Below are 8,351 nucleotides of genomic sequence, written 5' to 3'. Positions count from 1 at the left end.
TTCTCCTGAAGAGTATACATAGAAAAATTTTCCAATGTACTTGGGGGGGGGGTGCGGATTTTGAATGCCTGAGTTCAGTCTCTCTTTTTTTTAAACAGGTTTTCCAACTGTATTAGGAACACATAGCCAATATTATTATATTCATTGGTTTTCAAAAAATGTTCGAAAGCTAAAGACTGATCTTAATCAGAGGACGAATTTTATCTTTCCCTGACTTCTTCTGTACTAAGCCCTCTGTGAATTGGATAACACCCATCCACATTGGAAGGGAGTCTGGTTTACTCAGTTCACAGATTGAAATGTTCTTTTCCAGAATCACCCTCACAGGCATGGCCTTGCCCTATCAAGTTGACACATATAATATCACAAAACACACACACACACACACACACACACACAAACACACACACACATCCTCCAATTATAAAGGAGTTCAATTGTAAAATTAGAGGAAATGTATCCAAACAATTAGAATTAAGCAACATACTTCTAGATGACACTTGGACCAATACTTCATAAAATAATTTTTAAATTTATAAATAAATGATAATGAAAATATATGTTATTCCAATTTGTGCAATGCAACAAAAGCTGATGTGTAGAGGAATATAGAGAATTAAAAAAAAATAAAGTCCATAATCTAAACTTGCATCTTAGGAATTAGAGAAAAAAGAACTATTTAAATCTCAAGAGAGTAGAAGAAAAGAATAGAAATCACAGCAGAAATTGATAAAATTGCAAAAAAGGAAAACTATAAAAAAAAATCAATAAAAAACAAAAGGTAGAACTGTGTCTCAGAGTTGTGACCCTTGTTTCTCTGAAGAAACAATATCACTGAAAAAGTCAACAAACAAGAAAAAAGAGTAAAGATATGAATTACCAATAGTGTAAATGAAGGAAGGCTAAACACAACTGAGTGTTTATCATTAAACATTAAAAGATAATAAAGAATACCATTAACAATGTTAAGTTCCCAAATATGATAATTTAGATGAAATAGACAAATTTCTTGTAAGATGAAAATAGAGAAAATTTACATAAGGAGAAATAGAATACAATTAAACCAACATCTCTGACAGAAATTTAATCAATAATTAATACTCTTCCCAATATAAATGACCTAAGATTTTTCACTGCTCAATTCTACATAACATTCAAGGGAGATATGATACCAGTTATCCTTTCTAGGAAAGAGCAGCAAAGGCCACCCTTTCTAAATCATTCTTCAAGGTCAGCATTACACTGAGACAAGCCTGATAAAGATATTACAAGAAAGGAAAACCACAAAATATAACCATTCATGACCATTGATGCAAAACTCCTTGACAAAATATTAGTAAATTAAGTGCAGCAATGTACAGAAAGAATTATACATCACAGGAAAATGGGCTTTATTCCAGGTATGCAAGGCTAGTTCAACACTAGGAAATCAATATAATCCATTGCATCAACTGACCAAAGAAAAATACATTATGATCAAATCAAAAGATGCAAAATGTATGAGGCACTGGGTTCCATCCTCATCACCACAAAAGTAAATAAAGAAAAGAAAGAAAAATAGCAAAAAATAGAACTGACAGTATCCACTGCTCATCTCTGATAAAAAATTTTTATCAAACTTTGATGAGGGGAGAAATTTGTTCAAAGTGATAAAGAACAGCTACAAAAACCTACAGCTAACATTAAACTTAATGATGAGAAAATGAATGTTTTTCCTCTAAAGCTGGGAACAAAGATGTTCTCTCTCACCACATTGTAATGGAGTTGTAAATAGTGGACAAATAAAAAAATAGAAAATGAAATGTATACCTACTGGAAATAAGGAAATAAAATTGCCTGTATTACAAATGTCGTAATTGTCTATGTAGAAAATCCCAAAGAATCAACCAAAATATAGCTTGAAAGTAAATACATGGCAAATCACAAATTGAGATAAATATAGAAAATTTAATTGCTTTTTCATATATTTGCATTGAAAATTATGAATTTCAAGATCATTAACAAATTAAGCCAGGCAGAAATCTAACTACACATGCACACACACACACACACACACACACACACACACACAAACACACACACACATACGCACACACACATACACATACATACACACACATACACATACATACACACACAGAAACACAAACATTTTTTATGTAAAATATTATAAAAGTTTAGTGAAAGAAATTTTGAAAAAATCTAAATAAATGGAATGGTAATGTTTTCATGCATTCAAAAATAGATATTTCTTATATATTATACTATCAAACTCATCCATATAGATTAAACACAACCCTAATAACAATGTCATCTGTTTTTTAGATATTAACAAATTGATTCTAAAACTGATGTAGAAAGACAAAAGATCTAGAGTAGCCAATATAACACTGAAAATTGAAAAGAAAAATTTGATAGGACAGACACTATAGAATTTCTAAGTTTACTATAAAACTATATTAATCAAAAGAAGACTATATTGGCAAAGAATATATATATTCTTGAAGATATATTTATATATCCATGGGGTGCAGTCTTCTACCAATATATATATTCTTCACCAATATATATGACGGAACAGAGGTCCATGCAAATATCATACACTGTTCTTTGACATAGGGACAAAGGAATTCAATGTAAAATGGATAGCCTTTTCTATAAATGGTGCTAGAACAAATGAAATGTATATATATATATATATATATATATATATATATATATATATACATGAATGCACATACAAATCTCACATCTATAAATAAAGCTAAAAATGAATCATAGACCTAAATGTGTAATGCAACAGCATACAAATTCTAAGAGAAAACTTTTTTTGACCTTGAATTTAGTGATGAGTTATTAAGTATAAGATCATATATATGATCCATGAAAGCAAAACGTGGCAAGTTGGACTTATTAATAAATAAAAACTATGTGCTTTGTGAAAGATACTATTGAGTAAATGGAAAGTCAAAGCACAGACAGGTAAAAATATTTGTAGAACATATTGGATAAAAGATTTGTATCAAGAATGTGCAAACAAACTGGAGGGTTTCAAGATGGCATACTGCAGGAAGTCACTTTCCTGGCTGTTATGAGGCATAAAACCAAGAAATCAGAGAGGCAGCTTCTCAGCAAGGTGAGTGAACAAAAAAAGAGGGATCTTACACCCATAAATCAATTGCATTCAAAACAAACATGAAGACCAATGGTACAGAAGAGAAGAAACAAAGACAAATCCACATAAATACAGTTATCTCATTCTTTAGACAAAGGTTCTAATCTACATCATGATGGCCTAGGAACTGAATTCCTCAACAACACTCCTAAAGTACAAAAAGTAAAATCAGAGATCAATAAATATGATGTAATCAAACTAAAAGGCTTCTTAGCAGCAAATGAAACAATGAAGAATGTGAAGACAGACTACAGAATGGGAGAAAATCTTTGCCATCCTCTCCTCAGGTAGAGCACTAATCTCCAAGATACATAAAGAACTCAAAAAAGAAAGAAAGAAAGAAAGAAAGAAAGAAAGAAAGAAAGAAAGAAAGAAAGAAAGAAAGAAAGAAAGAAAGAAATAACAACAACAAAACAAACAAACAAGAAACAAACAATAAATGGGCAAGGGAACTGGATTAACACTTCACAGAAGAAATATGTTTAGTCAACAAATATATGAAAAAGTTTGTGCAACCACTCTGGAAGGCAGTATGCAGATTCCTCAGAAAAATTGGAATGAAACTACCATTCAACCCAGTTATTCCACTTCTTGGTCCAAAGGACTTAAAAGCAGCATACTGTAGTGACACAGAAACATCAATGTTTATTGCAACTCAATTCACAATAACTAAGCTATGGAACCTACATAGGTACCCTTCAACAGATGAATGGATAAAGAAAATGTGGTACATATGCACAATGAACTATTACTCAGCCATTAAGAAGAATGAAATTCTGGCACTTACCAGTAGATGGATGGATCTGGTGATTATCATGCTAATTTAAATAAGCCAATGTCTCAAAACCAAAGGCTGAATGTTCTCTCTGACATTTTAGAGAGAAGTTTTAAAATACATTGAAGTTTTAAAATACATTGCTAAGAGAAAGGCATGCATCTTTAAGGATTAAAAATCATATGAGTTCAGTTATGTGACTTTCTACAAAACACCATTTTAAGAGAGTTAAATATTCCATTATTGCTAGGTGTTTATGGAATGGTTACAAGGAGTTATTGGATGAAACACAAATAATTTTTTATAGCAGTGATGCTAACCCATATGATAGTCTAATGGTGACACTATGAATTTGTCACATTCATAGAACTTTACAAAACAAAATATGAACCTTTATGAATATGAGTTGAAAACTAATTGTTTTCAGATCTCCAAATGGAATGAAGAATATACCCAACAATTTAACTCAATTTAATATACCCAACAATTTTACAATTTATAATGCAAAATGGCACAAACAAAAAGAAGCCTTTTAGGTTGATTACATCGATGCATGGAATAACATCATTGGGAATGGTAGTGGGTGATGGAGGAATGTACTGATGTAGTAACTATGGAAATGAGTGGACTCTGCAACAGCAAAGATAAAACAACTGCACATAAAGGTTTTGATCTAGCTGAAGAAGCAGTTTCCCACAAAGTAACAGATAAAAAATGATACTATTATATATACATCTATAATTGAACCACTAAAGAAGTGGATGGCAAATGATAAAAGTCAGGTTTATCTACTATTGGAGTGGCATATTACAGATAGAACAGTGAAGAAGGCTGGAATGATTCCTTTGGAAATGAATTAGAGTCATAGAAATCAGTATGAACTGTTTAAAATGGACACAGATGCCCACACATAGACAGAGTTATAGACTATGTTTATATATGAGTTAATGCACATGTTTTTTTCTTCTTACTCTTGTAGGTGAAAGGCTCTGGAAGCAGCTACACTCCAATTGCAATGGACACACCGGGCATCTGTGTCTTGATTTCTAATTTATTCTACAATAAATGTGAATCAATTTTTTTTTGTGTGTGAAATGGCTGATTCTAGGACTCAGTCAGAGAATATTTAATACGGGAATCTATGGAAATGCACAAAATACACACAAATGCACACCTCCTTACAGACGCCAACTTAAAAATCCCACAATTTTCAAAGCTGAAGCAATATGAATAATAAAAAAACATAAAATGGTGTCTATATGAACAAATTTTGAAGAACGTAGATCATATTAAAACACAGTTAAAATATGTATGTAAATTAGGAAAAGAATATAAACTCTATAACTCATTCTGAGATTCATGTAATGTAGATTACAAACATAGAGAAAATAAAACTTTAAAATATTGATAGCTGATTTCACTTTGAAAATGGATACAAAATTGTTGTATAAAATATCTACTGAATTAAAAGTATATTTTAAAAAGTCATTATGTAAAGGTTTTTACTAAATTATGCAAAAACATGAGGATAGACCAGAAAACCCATTATCATAGTTCACCATATTAAAATGTTTAATTTTCACATTTGATGAAGACAAATACATGACACAGTCATATACCTAAAAGTTTTTTTAATAACTTTTAGTAAAGAAGAAGGAAAGAAGAATGACCTCATCTCAATAAGGCCACATTCCAAAATTTATAGCAATCAATATGATTAGAGAAAATCTTGGTGCATTTCTTTTAAGAGGGGAAAAATGTACGTGTTCTGGACATTCACAAATGTTCAACATAATTCTGCTGGTTCTAACATGTTCATCTCAAATGGAAAGCTTGATCCTAAAACATAGAGTGACATACATAATAATCAAGTAAAGACAAATAAAAAGTGTATATTTTGTAAGGGAAGAGAAAGTACAGAAAAATTTAGAACAATAAGAGTAAGCATCAAAAATGGGAAAGTATAGAAAAATAGGACAATAAGAGTAATCATCCAAAATGACAAAAATCAACAATAAGAGTAGTCATGAAAAATCAGATCAACTTACAGAATTCTACTGCAAAAAGATAACACTTATAACTTCAGAAAAGCCAACAAAAGATCTAACTTTAAAAAATATTCTCATATACCCAATTTTAATGTATTGATTAAAGACATAGATGATGATCTAGATAATTTACATATTCTTATATTAGAAGAAAAATTTTAGGAAAATTTGAATATTTCTCAAATTAATCTAAGAATATAAATGTTAACAAATTAAAATACTTATGCAACATTATTTGCAGAACATGGAAAATATAAAATAAACATTGAAGAGATGGACTTTTAATTAACAAAATCATCCCTGAAAAAGAATAATAAGGAAGGGTAAGTAAACTACCATAAAATATTACAATTTATTAAAATGCCTTAGGAATGAAACATTATAATAATGAAGGATAAAGGGACAATATGATCAAGCTAAGAAAATGAAAATCTCAAAAACAAAGATAATATTATTTATTACATAATATTTTGTATTTTGACAAATGGTTTCCTCCATTCACTATGGAGGGATGGATGGTATAGTAGATATTTTTCAATGCCTGGCTGTCCACTTAACACCACGTATACACTAGACACAATAAGGACATAAATATATAAAATAAAATATATACAAATAATAGAAACTTTTAATTAAATTAGGTTGTTGTTGTTGTTTTCATTGCTTTTTAAGAAAAAAATGTAGAAGAACATTTTTCCTGGATAGTCAAATAGATATTTTTAAATGAGACCCCAAAAAACACAAACTATAGAAAGGGAGGGAGAAAGGAAGGGAGAGAGAGGGAGAGTAAGGAAAGGAGAGAAAAAGACCAGAGACAGAGACAGAAAGAAACAGAGAAATAAAGGGACATAGAAAGGAGGGGAAATAGAGAAAAAGATGGAAGCAGGGAGAGGTAAAATATGTGAAGAGACAGAAGCATGAATATTTTTTTTTAATATCAAAAAGAAAGGATGTCTGTTCAGTTAAATTAATGGACAGATGATGGTGCTTCTTGTAGAGAAAATTGCCAGAAATGAAATTCTGCAAAACAGAGGCAAAAAAGGAACAACAATAAAATGGGAAAACATATAAAATATATTTGAAGAAGCCATTTATAGAAAAAGAAAATTAAATGGTTACCTTGTCAGCAAAGTATTCAAATATTAACAATAAGAAAATGTAGGGCTGGGGATGTGGCTCAAGTGGCAGCGCGCTTGCCTGGCATGCGTGCGGCCCGGGTTCGATCCTCAGCACCACATACAAACAAAAATGTTGTGTCCGCCAAATACTAAAAAATAGATATTAAAAAAAAGTTCTCTCTAAAAAAAATAAAATAAAATGTAAATTAAACCAACAATGAAATATCATTTTATATTAGAGAGCTCAATGTTCCCTGGAGCTGCAGTGATGTGTGACTACTGAACTGTCCTAAGGTACCAGGGGAGATGTAGACCTATGTATGCATCAGACATTATGGTTTGGATCTGGAATGTCCCGCAAAGGCTCATGCACTCAAAGATTTGGTCCCCAATACAGTAATGTTCAGAGGTGAGGCTTTTAGGAAATGATTGAATCATGAGGGCTCTGACCTCATCAGTGGCTTAATCCATTGACTAGATTAATAAATTGAATGGGATAATTGGGAGATCAGACATAGTTGGAGGAAGTGGGTAACTTAAAGCTTGTCTTGGGAGGATTAATCTTGTCCCTGGTCCCTTTCTCCCTTCCTCTCTGCTTCCTGGCTGTCTTGAATTGAAATTTCCTCTGCCATCCCCTTCCAATATGATGTTCTGCCTCATTGCAGGTCTAGAGAGCTGGAGCCTGCAACCATGGATTGAATTCTCTGAAACCATCAGCCAAAATAAACTTTTCCTCATTAGTTGTTTTTGGTCACAGTGACCAAAAACTAACAGAGTGAGCAAGCACTGTAGAATTAAATATAAACAGAAATTCAGCCAATCTTCTTTTAAAAATAAATCTTACAAAACTTCTCTCATCAATATAGGCCCCAACAAATTTGAGAATATTTATCAAGGAGTTACTAGTGGTAGTAAGCATTTTGGAGGAAATCTATCATCAAACGGATATGTGAAATGCAATGAGAGTACTATGCACCAATTAGAAGCAATAGAATACTTGAATATATTGGTTCATGAATGAATCTTAAAAATCAAATGTTCAGTGATAAAAAGAAACATAATATCATAACAACAAAATTTCTAGGTACACAAAATAACAATTCACAGTTTGTGACAATGCATGTTCACTCACTCTGAAGAATCTTTTAAAATTAGTGTGAAGTGAATTCTAAATACAATTTTTTTAATTGGAAGTTGCAGTCCCAGAAAAATAGAAGCAAGTCAGAGAAAGATGG

This window comes from Callospermophilus lateralis, unplaced genomic scaffold (genome assembly GCF_048772815.1).
Source record: "Callospermophilus lateralis isolate mCalLat2 unplaced genomic scaffold, mCalLat2.hap1 Scaffold_96, whole genome shotgun sequence".
Taxonomy (NCBI): domain Eukaryota; kingdom Metazoa; phylum Chordata; class Mammalia; order Rodentia; family Sciuridae; genus Callospermophilus; species Callospermophilus lateralis.
This window is presented reverse-complemented; position numbering follows the sequence as displayed.